Source organism: Castor canadensis, chromosome 17, assembly GCF_047511655.1.
Source record: "Castor canadensis chromosome 17, mCasCan1.hap1v2, whole genome shotgun sequence".
In the NCBI taxonomy this organism is placed as follows: domain Eukaryota; kingdom Metazoa; phylum Chordata; class Mammalia; order Rodentia; family Castoridae; genus Castor; species Castor canadensis.
This window is the reverse complement of record NC_133402.1, coordinates 7,166,015-7,184,329: the sequence shown is the minus strand read 5'-3', so window position 1 is coordinate 7,184,329 and position 18,315 is coordinate 7,166,015. Positions and strand designations below refer to the sequence as shown.

At 46.3% G+C, this 18,315-nt stretch overlaps 1 protein-coding gene across 3 annotated transcripts in view; it reads right to left on the bottom strand.

Annotated features, from left to right (window-relative positions):
- The window catches only part of Abat (4-aminobutyrate aminotransferase), a 98,605-nt gene that overhangs the window by 66,660 nt on the left and 13,630 nt on the right, over window positions 1-18,315 (bottom strand). The window contains exon 1 of one of the 3 annotated variants that reach the window (XM_074060455.1): window positions 1,321-1,832. The exons of the other annotated variants lie outside the window; for them this stretch is intronic. The gene's annotated coding sequence lies outside the window, so the exon portion shown is untranslated. Of the gene's footprint in view, window positions 1-1,320; window positions 1,833-18,315 lie in introns of those variants that run through there. 3 annotated transcript variants of the gene reach the window in all.

Genomic DNA, 18,315 nt, shown 5'->3' with positions numbered 1-18,315 from the left:
ACCAGTGCTCATGCCTATAATCTTAACTGCTCAGTAGGCAGATCAGGAGGATCAGGGTTCAAAGCCAGCGCAAATAGTTCATGAGAACCTATTTCAAAACAAAACAAAACAAAACCCTTCACAAAAAAGGATTGAAGGTGTAGAGTGGCTCAAGGTGTAGGCCCTGAGTTCAAACCAGTACTGCAAAAAACAAAACCAAACAACAACAAACCCAAAGGGCCCTGGCATTTGGGGGCATGCCGAGGAGGATGTACAGTGCTAACCTTAGGTGGAAGTTAAGGATTTCCTGAAAGTAATGAGAGAGGAAGTTTAAAGATGGTTACAGCTCTGACAGGGGACAAAGGGGGCCATAAGAGACATAGGCCAGGGCAGGGGAAAGAGGAAGGCATCGTAGACGAAATGCAAAGGGTAGAGAAACCTGAGTGAGGGCCTGCATGGGAACTGTTAGGATCATAATTGGAGTAAAAACTTCCTGAGGTCGGAGCTGCATCTTGGTTCTGTCCTCTCTCCTGGGATGCCCGGCCAGTGCCCAGAGCACAGTTATTCAGCCAGAGCAGCTGGCTGCCAAGTCTCCCGAGTACTCAAGGGACAGGCCAAGCACAAAGGATTCCCTTCCAGGGTGACTTGGCCGCCAGCTCACACACACTGACCACAGAATTTTAACGGGCAAGCGGCCAGCATTCTCATGTCTTGCCTTGCAAATGGAATTTCATTTTAAAATTGCTTCCTTCTGGCTGTCTCTTGGGGCCTAGGCTGATTCTGAGAAAAATTCAAGATGAACTTCTAATTGACCACAAGAGGTGCAGGAAGCTGTGATCCAAAGTGGCCTTACTCCGGCTTTTGGCATGAAGGAGCCTTCCAGGTCATCAACTGCAAACGCTTCTATCTAGTGTAGATGAGGAAGCAAAATACCACTGACAGCAGCCCCAGCCCCTGTTCCTCCTGGTTTCAAAAAGAAAGGGTTTGAACATGCTCTTTCAGCCTTGAGATGGGAGGAAAGGGTTTATTTTGGGGCTTGAGTGAAAAATGCCTCTCCAAGGTGACCCTCACTTCATTTCCTGGAACCCGATACATGCAAACCTCTTGAACAAATTCCTTATCTATCTTTATGTACATTTTTTGTTCCCACTTTAAGGGGCTCAACCTGCTGTGTGCTCTCCACAAAGCAACCATCAGTCATGTATACCTGTGTCCTTCACACAGAAAGCCACACACGATGTGCCTATACACATGTACCTAGTGCACACACACACACACACACACACACTGGCACATCCCAACATCACATTGAGACACACCTCTACACACCAGCACACGCACCTGCACTCACGTGCCTGGTAGTGTGGGTCCTGCAGCCAGCCCGACTGTCCTGCTTAGAACACCTCCTCTATGTCATTCTCCAGCCTCGCAGGGACACAGCTGCCTGGACTTGTCCTCAGAGGTGCCCTGGTACCAGCTCCCCACCTCTGGAGGGGGCTCCGGACTTCCAGGCAGTCCTCAGGTACAGGAGGGGGAAAAAGGGCCCCTGGGAAGCCACGCTGCTTTGGGGAAAGATGCATTCAGCAGTTCCCCAGCAAGTGTGTGAGGGAGAGGGATGCAGAAGATGATGGAGGAGAGGCTGAAGGTGGATTCAGAAAGCAGGGTTTGGGGAGTGAAATGGAAAGAGAAAGATTCAAAAGGAAACAAAGAGAAGCAGACAGAAAAGAAATAAACACAGAGAGAAACTAGAGCATAGGTTTTTTAAAAAGATGTTTTAAGCCCACCTCATCTTGAACCTACTGAAATTGGCTCCCCTCACCACACACTTTTTCCCCCTTCCAGGGCCTCCTCTAGGTTTTTTTCCTTAGCAGGCTCTGGTGCAGAAAGGCAACACTTCAGATTCCCAAATGGCTCCCTAGGACTCCGGCAAGTGGCTCAGCAGATTCGGTCAGAGCCAGGCGGGGGCTCTGAGTGGCACCCAGCCATCTCTACCCTCCAGAGCCAAAGGGCTGCTCTGGCTCTATGGCCTCCCTAAAATCCCTCCCGGGGGTGGAAGATGACCTTAGGGGATCAATTACCTCCCCCACCACACCCTTATAGCCTAAGCTGGGGGCAATGCCTGTCCACCAGGGTTCAGAAGAGGAAGTGTGGATGACTGCAGGATAGGGAGGAGTGGGGGGTGGCACAGCTTTTGGTCATGTGCTGCTCATCAGTTGCCATGGTGACAGCAAGGCGGTGGGGGCACCCAGACAGGAGGCTGTTGGTTTTAAATCACTGCAACAGCGCTTCAGCTGGGCAATTATGCCGTTGCCCTGGCAACCAATGGATCAACTCGCAGAGGAAATCTATAATTATTACAAACCAGATACCGGCGTGCTCAGCGCAGCAATCAGCACGTAAGGGCAATTTAACCTGAACCCTGGGAGGGAGAAGCGTTAACCTCTGGACCCCAAATCTGGGGAGAATGGGCCAGAGGAGACTCTGCAAGGAAGAACTGTTGATGTTATGCATCAGGAACCTGGAAGGATCTCTTGGCCAAGTGACAAATAAGTATTAGGTGAAGTCACATGAAATTGCTGATATTACCGTTGAAAATATTTCTAATTACAGTAAAGTTGCAAGACATTTTACAGTGAGAACTTGAAAACCCGTGACATAACGTCTACTGTGACATTACCATGCTTGCTTTCTCACTGTCCTCCCTCTGCCCAGCCATTAATTAATCCTTTCTTGTTTTTTTGCAATTTAAAGTAAAAGCAAATGGAAGGCATCCGTACCTTTCCCCTAAAATACTTCAGCCTGAATAAAATCAAGGATTTAGTCATTTTCTTTTTCTTTTTTTTTTTTTTTGCCAGTACTGGGCTTGAACACAGGACTTTGGCCACTTGAGCCACTCTACCAGCCCAGATTAGATCATTTTCAAACAACAAAAATAGCAATTTCCTATGGTTTGATCTAAATAGAATAAAATCTAGGCTTCTGTCAGTCTGTCATTCATACGTCTACTCTTTTCTCCCTCAATTCCTGCGTTCACCCATCCATCTAACCACCCATCCCTCTCTCCACACATCCATCTTCTCAACATCCATCCTTCCACTCCTCCATCCATCCATGCACTCTTCCATCCATCTGTCCATCCATCCATGCACACTCATGGTTTCCAAAAATCAGTCACCATACCCAAATCTTCCTCTCTGGCCCAGCAGAATCCTTCAACAGGATGTCTTGCTTATCAAGCTCATGTGTTCTCACTGTCTTCCCTTCACTACGCCTATCCATTTCTTCATGTTCAACTTCTCAGTATACCCAAGCACCATGTACCCACTTGTCCAAGCCAGAACCTTGAGGAATCCTTGATTCCTCCCTCCATTCCTTCACCCACCACCACAATGGAGACTTGACTCCCACACTAGCTTGGGGCTCCATTCTCCTTCTGCTTCTCTTGTCCAGCTTCAGGCACCTGTCATCTCTTAGCTGGATACTTGCCCCAGCCTCCTGATGGTGTCCCAGCTGCCATTTTAAGCCCTCTGCTTTCTCCACACTGACTTCCTATCATGCCATATCTGGCCATGCTGGTGCTATGGGGGAGTTGGCCAGTAGGAGGGCAAATTTATGCAAATGTTTTAGAGAGCAATTTATCCAAATCTCTAAGATTTTAAACGCACCACTTTCCTCCAGCATAATTCTACTTAAAAGGATTTGTTTCATTGATAACAACTGAAAGTAAACTAAATATCCATCAGTAGGAAGTTGTTTAATAAATTTTGGTACACCTATAATATAGAATTACATGCATCTAATCAAAAGAATGAGGTAGTGCTTTTGTTCATCATTTCTTTTTTTGGTACTGGTGATCGAACCTAGGGCCTTACCCATGCTATACCACTGAGCTACAACCCAGCCCAGTAGTGCTGTATGTACCGATATGGGAAAGTATTTCAAATATTAAGTTAAAACAAGTTGCAGCCGGGTGTGGTGGTACACGCCTGTAATCCAAGCTATTCAGGAGGTGGAGGCAGGAGGATCTTTGAGTTTGAGGCCAAGTCTGGGCAAAGTTAGCAAGATCTTATCTGAAAAACAAATAAACAAACAAAAGCCAAAAGGCCTGGAGCTGAGGCATAGCTCAAGTGATAGAGTGCTTGCCCAGCAAGTGCAAATTCCTAGGTTCAATCCCCAGGACCACGTCCCTCCAAGAAAAAATGAGTTGTGAGTGAGCACATGTGGTATAACATCTCCCATGGCCCCAGCACCAACTTATACTTGGGTATTACACTGGCTTGAGATATAAGTAGATACAATATGTCTAGGTGTCAACACAAGTTCTCCACCAGACAGGGAAGCAGAAGGGAGGCTCAGGAACCCTGTTCCCACCCTGCAAGTCTCCCTAGATGATAACGCTCTCTGCCTGCACCATCAGGAAGTCAGCGCTGCAGGCTGTCAGGCTGTACTGTGTTTGGTCTTCTCTCTTGTTCTGGGAACCACTGTTCCCACTGTGTGGGATCCACTGTGTGGATCCATGGAGGCCAGTTATGCAAATAAACATGCGAAGGAGGCTTGGCTAGTTCCCGTCAAGACCTCAAAGTGTCCCCGAGCCTCAGTACCCCTTCTCTATAAGGAGTTGCCCATAACTCCTAGTTTTGTTCTGAAGAGCTAATGCATCTTTGGAGTGGAAACAGCACAAAAAAGTATTTGGGGTTTAAGAGGCTCTTTTGAGAGAGTCTCTTTAAGTAGGTCAGGCTGGCTTTGAACTCATGACTCTCTTGCCTTTGCCTGTCAAGTGCTGGGATTATAGCTGTGTGCCAATACAACTGGTGCAAATGTCCGTCTTGCTAAACAAATGCAAGTTACTGTTTTTCATTTACCTTCAGGATTTACTTAACCCACTTCTGAACACTAAACACACCTAATGTAAGGTATAACCTTTCTTTGTGTCCGTGCGTCTACTTTGTGCCTAAGACTGAGCTAAGCACATTACATATATGATCTTATTTAAGCTTCCAAACAACGCTTTTGTGGTAGGGGTTTTTGCTCCCATTTTGCAGAAGTGAGCAGAGGTGCACTGAGGTTGGGGACTTCGCCACCAGGGAGTGGTGCTGCCCAGGTCAGCCTCTAAATCCTCCTGATGCAAAGTTTCTCATCTTTCTCATTGCTTAATCATTCCTACTGCTTAAATCATACCTTTGAACCAGTTCTGTTAAGAGAAATATAAATGTGAGTGTCATGTGCATTTCAATTTTTCTAGTAGTCACAGCAGAAAAGACACAGATGAGATTAACGTTCGTGGTATATTCTGTTTATCCCCAAGTCTAGAATCTGAGTTCAACACCCAGCACCACTTAAAAATGAAGCAAAACAAAAAACATAATTAATTAAACAAACATTTATATTCTTTTGTGGCAAACTTAGTCCTTACCATCAGGTATATATTTATGCTTACACCATAACTCGATTCAGACTGGTCACATTTCCGGTGCCCTATGGCTGTATGTGTCACTGGGGAAAGTAGCTTAGGAGAACTGATATTTACCTGGCATGAGTCTAACCCTCGAACAAGGATACCGACCACCATTTATTGAACACCGGTATTTATTCTCACGATCCTGGGAAACAGGAGCTCTTCCAAGCTAGGGAAGAGAAACGCGAGGCTCCGGTGGTGTACGAAGATGTCTAACTTCCTACACGTAACATGAGGAACTGGAGCTTGAACCTAAATTCATTCAAAAACCTGGCCTCTTGGGGTGTTGCCAACTAATGCTGAACGCACTATTACTGCATGTTGGTCACATGTCTGCAAAAATTAAACTGGAAAGAGAATTTGATTTGTAGCACTTAATTTTAAACATGAGATTAACCAATAGGTAAGTTTGTTTAACCATTTGTTAAAAGTATCCAAGTAACTCCGAACTTCTTACCAGTGTGAGGCCTTAAGAACTGAGTAGTAAACCAGAAAATGTGTTTTCCCACCAGTGAGCCTTCTTGTCTCAGTGGATCTTGAGCTGGAGCGGAGGTCAAGTTCAAGTTTCTCCCCTCAGAGCAGCTGCCGGTGGGAACACAATGCTGGTTTCATTCTTTCATGGGATCACATCCTGGGAAGGCTAACGGGCTCCAGCTCCTTGCTCAGGCCAGGCTGACCCCTCATTTAAATTAGGATGTTAGTACTGACTACATTTCACAGTGATGGTTTTATGGTCCCTCCTGGCTCCATTCTGGATCCATTCAAGGCCTGGGCAATACAAGACCTGGGGCGGCCACCACTCCTAACTCCTGGCTAGGATGCTTAGGATGCTTGGGAATTAAGTCCCGCAGTGTGGCTGCTGCTTTAGGAATGTAGGCTGTCCTCCTGCATCTTGCAAACCAGCATAGAAGAAAACCAGTTTCGCTCTGACTTTTTTTTTGCAGTGCTGGGGTTTGAACTCAGGGCCTTCACCATGAGCTACTCCACCAGCCCTATTTTTGTGAAGGTTTTTTTTTTCGAGATAGGGTCTCATGAACTATTTGCCCGGGCTGGCTTCAAACCATGATCCTCCTGATCTTTGCCTTCTGAGTAGCTAGGATTACCAGTGTGAGCCATGGATGCCCAGCTAGCTCTGACTTCTTGAACAAAACCAGAATTACCTGCTCATCAGAACTTAAATTTGCCTCTAAAATGTCTTTAATTTATCTGCTTGCCTCTCCCCATTTCTGTTACTCCTCCAGATTCCATGGTCATTGGTCATCACTCACCAGGAAGAAGGACATCCTAAGCCCGTCACTCCTCATCAAAGCTGACCCCCAGTCTTTCAGGAGGCCTCTGCCTAAGCCACCACCACCTACCTCTCCCTGCTAATTCATGTCACACCAGTCTGTGCTTTCTAGTCTCTGATTCCTGGAGGACTCAGAGCTCTGTGGCCTCAGGACTTTTGCACTGGCCACTCTTGCTGTTTGGACTCCTTCCCTCATTCTTCCTTGGCCAACTTCTTATGCACCATTCAGGTCTCAGCTATTTCACGTCATTTCTTCAGAGAAGTCATTTTTAACCTCATGGAAAGATGAATTCCATATTTCTGTAATTTCCATATTCTGTAAGTTCTTATAGCACCCTGTGTAAGTAACTGCCTTGTCATGTGTCACGGTTTGTACTTGCACGGTTATTTTCATGAGTATCTTGAACGCAAGCCTTCCGTGGTAGCCTAACTGTTTTCCAGAGATGGAGTCCGTAGTGCTGGGCACACACAATGGGCACATTCAGTATTTGTTGAGTGAATTCTTATTATTCCCATTTTCCAGATGAGGGAGATGAAGGTGCAGCAGAAACATAACTTCTGCAAATGACTTAACCAGGGGTCATTTGCAAGTGCAAAGTCCTCGCTCCAGGGCATAGAAACTACTGAGAATCCTGGGCAAACGGCTAGTGTTTGGCTACACACGAGATAGCATCCCCTGCCTTCTCTCTTAACTGCCTTGTTAAACTGAGGGTGTGTGGGGGAGGTATGGAGTCAGCCAACCAGGTGCCCACCCAGGAGTTATGCTGCCTGCATGACTCAGCTTTGAGAGTCCGGACTGGCAGAGTGGCTCCAGTAGTAGAGCGCCCTGGCAAGCATGAGGCCCTGAGTTCAAACCCCAGTATTACCAAAAAAAAAAAATTTAATTATTCAGGTTCCAGAGTCGATCATCACCCAGGCTCCTTGTCCAAACAGACACTGCCTGAGCCTAACCCTTTTGCAAAACAGTGGAGCCACAAGGGTAAAGAGGTATTAAATGTTTTGACCTTAAGCAATCCCACCACTGGGAACCTAGCTCATGCAAATGACACTAAATAAAGGAATAGTTCCATGGTCAGAGATGTCTAGGATGGTATAATTTATAAGAGCAGACATGTCAACAACTAAAACCAGAGGACAGCTCAAGTAATTGTCAGATGAAAGTTTGATTACACTGACACTTACTATGGAGAAAGACAGAAAAATGTAGTAAGAGAGAAAAAAACCAGTAAGTTTTATATGCTGTCTGGCTATAATTTTGAAGAGGCACAAAAACAGAACCAAAAACCAATACATGATAAAGGGAGGCTGGAAAGAAATCTAATTTTTGTTTGACGCTGTTTTTTGGTTTTGGCAGTACTGGGGTTTGAACTCAGGGCCTCCTGCTTGCTGGGCAGGTGCTCTTACATCTTGAGCCACTCCACCAGCCCTGTTTTGCATTGGGTATTTTCAAGATAGGGTCTCGCAAACTATTTGCCTGGGTGACTTAACTGTGATCCTCCTGATCTCTGCCTCTTGAGTAGCTAGGGTGACAGGCAGGAGCCACTGGTGCCTGGTAAAATATGAATGTCAGTATATTAAGCAAGTGTTATGCAACCTTGCTGTAATCTACTGTTAATTCCAGACTTTTTGGGTTGCTTTTGGGGGAATTTCTATGTAAATGTGATGTCATCAGTAAGCAAAGACAGTTTATTTGTTCCTTCTTCATCTCAGTTCCTTTCACTACTTGTTCTCTTATGTTTTTTTCTACATATGTTAGTATGATCTTAGGAGTTTTGTTCATTAGCTTGTTACTATTTTGGCAGCACTGGGGTTTGAACTCAGGGCTTCATGCTTGCTAGGCAGGCGCTCTACCACTTGAGCCACTTGGCCAGCCCTGCTTAATGCTGTTTGATCTTGGATAGGAGGCTATGGAATGGCAGACTACTTTTTCGTTTCTGATTCTTTGTTAATGACCTATATGATGCATTTTATCAAGTGTTTAGGAAATGGAGTCTCTCTCCAGCTTTCTCAAACAATTTACAGAAAGGAACTGTAACAGAGCACAAGAGAAGCTCGAGTGGCTGGCAGCCAGATGTGCAGACATTTAATTATAGGGAAACAACTACTGAAAACTTGACGGGGCGTTAACAGAGAACCTTGGAGGCAATGGAACATTGATCCATATTCAGTTTGTCTCTGAAGGTGTGGAAAGAGGAGATGAGCCTCCAAATGGACTATAAAAAAGGACATTAGTTTTCTGGCACAGAACCAGGTCAAATAGTGGCTTCTAATCCCCAGGTGGAAAGACTTAAAGTTGAAAGTAGGTCAGCACAAGTGGGAGGTTAAGTGCATTTGTAGTACAGAAGGAAACTTCTCGAGCCATCCCCAAACAGTGAAGGACAGGAAAGCCCGGAGTGAAGCAGTTTAGAACTCCTAGAAGACCAGGAACGAAGATGTTCTTGGGGCCAGGCTGCTGTGAGGTTCAATTCCAGACTAGGTATTGAAATCACCACCATTAGCTTGGCTTTGTTAATAAAGTTTTATTGTAACTCAGCTATGGTCATTTATTTATGGCTGCTTTTGTGCTATGATAGCAGAGTTCAGTAGTTGGGAGAGAAACTGGGCAACCCCCAAGGCTGAAAGTATTTAGCATCTGGCCCTGTGGACCTGGTGTAGGCATGCCAAGCTTTCAAGTGGTGGTTTCTCCTAGCTTCCTAATGACAAATGGCTCTAAGGATGGAGCTCAGTGGTAGACCACTTGCTGGGTTCAATCCCAGGCACTGCAAAAAACAAACCCAGAAAGACCTTTCCTTGAAGTTACCTTTTTTTTTTTAATGCAATAAATTGTAGTGCAAACATTAATACCACTATTGTATCTAAAAAGTCAATATCGTTTTGCTACAAATAGATGGTACCAGTAAAACCACATGATGACTCTACCTGAATGCTGGTGCCTGTGCAATGCCCTCTGAGCCACTCCAGAGGTGCCCTCCCATGCCTCTGACCTAATCCTAAGGCTTGACCTTAAAATGTGCTCCAGGGGCCGTCTCCATCTCCACCTTCACCCCTCAGTCCCAGGCTTCCCGCTGTGGCCCCATCACCTTCAACCTGTGCCTCTCATTTGCCTGCGGTATGTATGCAATCAACACAGGGGCCAGAGAGGTCTCGTGCAAAGGTTAGGTTGAATCACATCAAAGTCCTTCAATGGTCCCCATCCCAGAGTGAAAGCCAATATCACCACAGTAGCCTATAGGATGTCCTGCATGACCCTCCTTCTCACCCTCTACTTCTCTCTCTCTTCTCCCTGCCTGTCCTGCTCTAGTCTGTTCCAGCCACAGCACCGCATTGCTGTTCCTCAAACATGCCAGGTGAAGCTGACCCCAAAGCCTTGCTTTTGCCTGAAAAGCTTGTGCCTAGACACCAAGTGGCCCCTCCTGTCTTGTTTGATTTTCTTTCTTCCTTCCCTCCTCCTTCTTTCCTTCTCATTTTGTTTTTTTTTTTTTTTTCAGGCAGGGTCTCATTTACAGCCCTGGCAAGCCTCAAACTTGTGATCCTTCTGCCTCAGCTTCCTGAGTGCTGGGATTACAGATGTGCACCACCATGCCCAGATCTGCTGTCTGATTTTTATTTGCACACTGCTCCCTGTCCCCTCTGCCTCCCCAGCTTAGCATATGTCACCTGCTTTAGCTATGTCTCCCCACTCCTCAGAAGAACATGAACTCAGAATGTGGCAGTAGGCTTTCCTATCTATAGCAGTCCTCACTTATCTAAGGTTTCAGTTATCTGAAGTCAACTGCAATCCACATCAACTGGAGTACTCCAGAAATAAAGAACTCGTAAGTTTTAAATTACACAGTGTTCTGAACACTGGGATGAAATCTTGCACTGTTCCATTGTGTCCCACCCAGACAAGAATCATCGCTTTGTCCAGCTGGACATGTTAACCACCCATTAGTCACTTAGCTCTCTCAGTTATCAGATAGATAGTTGCAATGTCACAGCGCCTGTATCCAAGTAACCCTTACTTTACATGCAAGAGCAGTGATGGGAATGGAGCACCAGGGCATGAAACATGAGCAACAGGTCAACTCTGCTACTGTGTGGCAATGTCTCCGGGCATCCTGGAAAAACATGGTGTACGCAGGATTTAGCATTGTCTGCAGTTTTGTGCATCCCCTGCAGACCAGGGGGTGGGGGTGCAAATGCATTTTGATCACCTTGATACAGTGAATATAGTGCTTTCGTTTTTAAAAGGGGAAACTGAGGCACAGAGAAGCAAAGTCACCTGTCCAGACTCACTCTGGATTCCAAGCCTTCTAACCACAGGTCTGTCCTTTCTTCTTAAGAGCACAGGTGGGGTTCAGCCCCACTGGGGACTGTCCCAGAGCCCGTGGGCTTCTGCCCCCACACATGTGGCCTTATCTTACACAGCCTGGGCCTGGTAAATAGTGAGGCTCTGCAAGGGTGAGCACTTCTGCTGTGAGCACTCATGCATTCTCTCAGACTGCCTTTGTCTTGCCCTGCTTGTTTCCTCCACAGCTCTGACTGTGGCTCTTATCCAATGAACTCATCATGGGGTTTCACAAATGGTGCAGAGGAAGAGGCCCCAAACTACAGCATCTGCTGAGTGACTTCACCCATAGGGAGCTCAGCCACGCACAGCTCCTCTCTGGGGCTGGATATCCAATTGCTGTTACCCATCAGGACATGAGGGAGCTTTTTGGAAACAGACCTATAACTTGGTCTGGGTGCTGGTCACATGGCTTACAGGAGAATGTTCTCGATGGTGTGCATTCAAGTTGGATGCAATTTGCAGTATTAACTTAATCATTCATTTTGAAAAAGGGAAAAGGAAAGCCCACTCTCCTTTCCTCAAAATGAATTTCATAATTTAACTAATGGCTCTTCTCTAAGTACTTGTAAGGTACAAGGGCAAGAAAATACTCATGTCTGTACTCCCCGCACCTGGCATGGTACCTGAGCATCTAGAAGTATTCACTTTAGCCAGGTGCCAGTGGCTCATGCTTGTAATCCTAGCTACTCAGGAGGATTGCAGTTTGAATCCAGCCCAGGCAAATAGTTTGCCAGACCCCATCTTGAAAAAAATCGTTCACAAAAAATGGGCTGGTGGAGTGGTTCAAGGTGTAGGCCCTGAGTTCAAGCCCTGGTATCAATAAAAAAAAAAAGAAATTTTCACTGAAAGAATAAATGAATGATCAGTATTCAGCATGACAGAATGCATGTCCCAAAGATGGTGGCAACAGTATTTCTTCTCCCCCCTCTCTTCCCTCTGTGACCCTGTCTCTTTCCATCAGGAGGAGGCATCTATCTCTCGACCTACTGGATCTGCAGAGGCTCTGTCATCACTTGGGCCACCACTATGTGGCACTCTGGAAAATACTTTGGCAGTTCCCAAGAAGTTGGAGATAAGAGTTACCATGGGACTCAGCAATTCCACTCTTAAGTGCCTGTCCCAAGGGATTCAAACACTTACTCGAATGTTCACATTTACAACATCATTTGCAATAGCCAAAACATGGTGGCAAACTCAAGAGGCCATCCATGTGTGAATGGAGAAAACAAATGTGATCTTTAGGTACAATGGAATGTCATTCAGCCTCAAAAAGAAATAAAATATTATTTTGGTGGTACTGGGGTTTGAACTAAAAAGAAACAAATTCTGATCCATGCTACAACATGGATCGTGGGGTCATGGGTGACATGACGCAAAATGAAACGAGCAACACACAAAAGGACAAATATTGTATAATTCCACTTACATGAACAGACACATCTGTAGAGACAGAATAGAAGTTACCTGAAGTTGCTGGCAGGGGTAGGGAAAGGGGAGTAATTGCTGAATGGCTGCAGAGTTTCTGTCTGGGGTGATGAAAAGCTTTGGAAATACATGGGGACAATGGTTATACACCAGTGTGAATGCAACTAATGCTCAGTGTACAAATTAAAACAACAAATTTGATATAATATATACTTTACCACGACTTTAAAAATAATGTAAAACTCTAAGAATCATTGAATGGCTGAATTTAATGACTTGAACTTTAAACAGGCAAATTACTTAAGTGCATGAGTTATATCTTAATACAGATGTTAACAAAACCAATATGGTGGAAGTGATGTCCTGCCAGCTCCCAACACAGTCTTGAATAGCACTGGCAGTTCCCACTTCCTGCCTCTTGATGATCACTTCTACGATGAAAGGAACTGCTCTGAGGTTTCTGAGCCCCAAGAAGCCCAAGCCGCATAGAGAGACTTGGAGGATGAGACCATGGGTAAAGAGAGAAGTTGGGGAGCACTAAGGTGCTTAGTTTCATCTAAGGGTGAAACTACCTTGGACATCCACCAAGGCGAGCCTTCAGAAGACTCCAGCTTTAGCTGTAAATGGCCCATAGCTGCGTGACAAACTCCATGCCAGAAACCACCCTGCTGAGCCCAGTCAATCTACAGAAGTGAGAGAAAAGAATGCTCGATTGTTGCTTGAAGCTACTATGTGTTATAGTGGCGCTGGGAATTTGTGTAATGGAGCAAGTGCCTTGGTGAGGCCTTGCCCAGAAAGCAATAGTGCCAACAAGTTCTTCCAGCCATCACCTGTTTGCTCTGCAGGTGACCTAACCTCTCTGAACCTCAGCTTCCTGGAAATGGGAGTCATACCTCCTTAATGGTGGCTTTAAGGAGAGAAGAAACAGGGACCTTGCCCCAGTTTGCCCACTTGTCTGTCAGCCCCTCACCAATCTGCCCAATTCCTTCTCCTCTCCTCTCACAGGGAGCTATGATGGGGTGATCTTTAGGGGCCACAAGGCGAGGGGCAGCAAAGGAATAGCTGGACAAGAACTTGGGCTCAGATACTCTCAATTCTTCCTCTGGCAACAGACAAGGCTGGAAGCCTCCCACCTTCAGAGAGAGCAGGACCCAGGTAACACCTTGATTTTGGACTTTTGGCCTCCAGAAGTGTATGAGAATGCATTTGCACTGCTTTGAGTGTTCCAGGTAGTGGTGATTAGTCATAGCAGCAGTCCTAGGAAGGGACTGAACAGTTGTCCTGGGTATTCGTGGGTGGGGGGGGCCCAGAGAAATCCCTTAGACACCAAAATCTATGGATGCTCAAGTCCCTTATATGAAATGATGCAGCTTTCTCATATAACCTGTGTGCATCCACCCATATACCTCAAATCTTCTTACTTAGAATACCAACACAATGTAGATGCTATGTAAATAGCTGTTCTAATGTATTGCTTGGTGAATAATAAGAAAAACAGTCTATATATGGTCAGAATTTCTTTTCTGAATTTTTGTGTGTGTGTGTGTCACTGGGGTTTGAACTCAGGGCCTTACGCCTGCTAAGCAGGTGCTCTAACCACATGAGCCATTCTGCCAGCCCTTTCTTTTTGTGATAGGTTTTCTTCAAGATAGGGTCTTGCGAACTATTTGCCCAGGGCTGGCCTTTGAACCGCAATTCTCCTGATCTCTGTCTCCTGAGTAGCTGCAATTACAGGTATGACCACCGATGCCCGATCTTTTCTGAATATTTTTGATGTGAGATTGGGTGCAGCCTGTGGAAACAGAGGGCACACTGCACTATCTCAATGAATATTTATGACAATCTTGCCAAACAGATACAGGGAGCTCAAGCTTGTACCTCCACCACACTGGCACAGATATCCACCCAGGTGCTGACAGCACTCTCATGTCCAGAGTTCACTGTGGTCATTTTCAGATCCTCCCACTTCTACCCAAATCCAAGTCGCCACCTTCCACCCTCCCTCCCGCGCTGGACTACTGTGGCATTCCTCCTGAGAGCCCCCTGTCTGCCTTCCATCCACTGTGCATGGGGTAGCCAGAGAGATTTTGTTTGTTTGGAGGGACTAGAGTTTGAACTTAGGGCTTTGTGCTTGCAAAGCTTGAGCCATACCTCTAGTCCATTTTCCTCTGGTTATTCTCTCTTTCTTTCTCTCTCTCTCTCTCTCTCAATGGTAAAAGTAACAGGAAAGTTTGTTAGAAAAGGAATACACTTTCAACAGACTGAAAGTGGGTCACCTCTAGAGTGAGAATGACCTGCTTTGGTTATTTTCAAGATGGGGTCTCACTATTTGCCCAGGCTGGCAATGAACCCCAATCTTCCTGATCTCAGCCTCCCACATAGCTAGGATTATAGGCGTGAGCCACCAGCACCCAGCAGAAGGATTATATTAAAGCAGAACACATTATATTACTCCCTTCTTGTAAACCTACCAAAGGCCTCAGGTTGCAAAGAGTAAAACTCAACCTTCTAGCTAGAACCTGACCCTCTCATTGGTGTGGGCCCTCTGTGCACCTGCTAGGCCCCTTCCTGGAGTAAGCTTCCTGAGGCTCTGACAGCAGCATTCCTTCCTGATGTTAAACACCACCCCTTCTGTGAGGCCTCCTCTGATTCTCCACTTCAAAGCAGCCCTACTACTTCCAGTCGCCATATTTAATTTGCATTTTATTCATTGTTTTGTTCCTTGGTCTCCTCCACCAGCACTCAAGTTCCTCTGCCTCCCTTGTTCACCTCACATTCACATTCAATGTGAGTTACACCAGACAGTGACACATTGAATGTTGAAAGTTCTCAGGACAGAGTCACCCCTGGGAATGGAGCACCGGGACAATGGTCTAGGAGGAAAAACTAAACCAGCAGTGATGACTCATGCTGAAGAGTTCCATCCACAGGAGACAGGGACAGCTTGTCCAAGACCAGGCTTCTCAGGTCTGTTCCCAGAGCCTCCCCAAATGGCCCCATAATGCCATCAGAATCTGCAGACAAGAAGGGCTGGCCAGGACTCAAGAACTCTAGTCAGATCGCTGATCCCCAAACTTCCAGAGAGTGCCCGGGCAGAGGGGGCCTCCCTCACCTGGTCACACTTGCCTACACCTGCTGTGTGCCAGCACTGTGCTGAGTCCTAGGCAATGTGGCAAAAGGAGCCAGGGTGACAGAGGAAACAGGGCTCTGGGGTCACAGGCCTGAGTTGGACACTCATCCCTAGGTTCAAGTCCAGGCTCTGCTTTGTACAATCTGCAAAGTGGAAAAGAAATAACCAGAAGGGCAACTTTGGCTCAGTGACTGGGAAAACTCCTTGCTTGGCACAGGATGGGCTCCAAAGGCTAGACATCTTATCGACATTGCCGGGGAGGGGCTTCAATCATCAGGCAAAGGGACTTTGTGTAGACTCCATCAGCTCAGAGATGTCCCTGTGGTCTCCAACTCTGAGACTCTGGACATGGTTGACTGTCCACTCCTTGTGTTTGCTGCTCTGCTCCAAGGAATGGCAGGTAATTAAGCTTCATAGTTTCAACTGATGATTGCTCTGTTTCTCTACAGACCGTAAGTGCTATTTGTTTTGAGACTTAGCATCTCTCCATGACCGGGAAAATTCCTTCCCACTTAGCAGATGAGAAAACTGAGGCAAAAAGGAAGCTGAAGGGACCGTTGGTGAGTTAGGCTTCACCTACATGCACCCTATGCTAACTGGTCCCAGACATCACCGACACTCTTAAATGCCTTGTCATGCCATGGTGGTGCCATTTTGCAGGTGGGGAAACTCAGGCTCAGAGCAGAACCTGCCTCTGCTCTTGCAGCAAGAGAGTGGTAGTTGGGATTTGAACCCATCGCTGTCTGGGTGGCTATCTTTCTGCAGAATCACAAGCACAGTGCTTCGAGGTGTTCTGCAGAGGCAGAGAAGAGCAATCTTGATGATCATTTGGCTCTTGCAGGAAATTAAAAGTACAGCAAGGCGCCAGGCTCTTATCACAAGCACAGGAAACCATCTGCTTCTCATTCCAGTCTCTTATCAGAAATCTCTCAGTCCTCCTCTCTCTCTCCCACAATGAAAGCTCAGGTGTGGGGAGGTCTTGGAGACTCAAACCATGTGGCATCACCTTGACACTGTTATTCCCACAGGACATCCTCAGACAGAGCTGGGACTCTTCATTTCTGACTCAAGGAGACTCAGAACAAAGAACTGTGCTCACAGAGACCTGGGTCCTGGTTATGTTCCCAGGTGACAGTGCCCAAGGGCCCCAAATTAGAACTGAGATGACCTGCTGGATTTTCCTTTTTGCTCTGTTTCCTTCTCTGCCCATGAATGCCTGCCTGGACCTAGCTGAAGACAGAATGTGAAGTTACTCCAGGGATGTCTGAGCCTTGCAAATGCACCTGTCACAGCTAACTCCATCATTTGGCTGGAATACAAGCTGCACCTTTAGCAGAGTGGCTGTGACAACCAGGAACCTTAACTCACTTTCAAATCTGGATAAAAACCTCAAGGAGGTCTTATCCAACTCTTCTACTTGAGAGACTGAAAAGACAAGACTCAGAGAAGAAAAATAAAAATGTGTGGTGCCATGGAGACAGCGCGTGTAGGAACAGGGTGGCATCTCTGGAGGGACAAGCCCTGTGCTGTGACAACCAAAATCTCACAATGCATTCTGCGAGGCAGGCTACAATCTCAGGCCCATTCTTCATATGAGGAAACTGAGGTCCAGAGTCCTGTGACCTGCCCAAACACACCAAAGTCATCCACAAGTGACTTTGGATCCCAGGGTGTTTTTTGTTTGTTTGTTTGTTTTGTTTTTTTGTGGTACTGGGGATTGAACTCAGGGCTTCGTGCTTGCTAAGCAGGACCTCTACCACTTGAGGCATGCTCTTAGTCCTTTTTGATTTTAGTTTCTTTTTATAGAGGGTTTCTTTGCCTGGGGCTGGCCTGGAACCTTGATCCTCCTATCTTTGCCTCCTGAGTGGCTGGAATTATAGGTGAGCACCATCACACCCAGCTTTGGATTCCAGGGTCTTGAAATGCATTTCTCAAGACAAAATCATAGACGGCACATAAGTAAATGTTTGTCTTAATGGTAGGTAATGCTTTTATTTTAATGTGTATTAAGAAAAAAATAAGCCAGAACAGACCTGTGACTGCTGGGACATGGCTGCTTCAGAGGAAGCTCAGTAATTAAGCACACCATTTTAATTTAAAGAGGTAATGGCTATCGAGAATAATGGTGAAATTCACCAAGTATTACCCCTGGATGAGGCCTGCTGAACATCCTCCCTCCTTCAACCTTCACAATGCCCTTGAGGTCGGTATGATTGTTACCCCCGTTTTACAGATGAAGCACAAAGTTTAACTAACCTGCCCTGGGTTTCACTGCTGGGAAGCAGCCAACCTGGGATTTGAACCCGTAAACAAGGTGGGACTCAGTGAAGACAAAAGTCTGTAATGCGGAAGGTGGAGGACAGAGGTGCACTGGGGGATTTGCTAGACGGCACCTTAAATTCTCCTAAAACCACGTGGTCCTCCACACCGTCCTTGTGCCTTAGTGAGGCAGTTTTTAGCCCATTGTGACGAGTGGGTCATCATGATGTGTCTTTACTCTTTCTTGTACTCTAAGTTCCCAATATTTCTTGAGAAACTGCTCTCCAGGTGTCAGGCTCTCAGCCAGCCAGGCCCTGCAGGGATCCTGGCCTCACCATCCATGGCCTCCCTTCCAGGACTCACAGACCCAAGCTCTGTGTGGCCCTGAGATGGTGTTACCTCTGGTTTTCACCAGCACCACTGTGACAATGGCAATTGTTATTTAA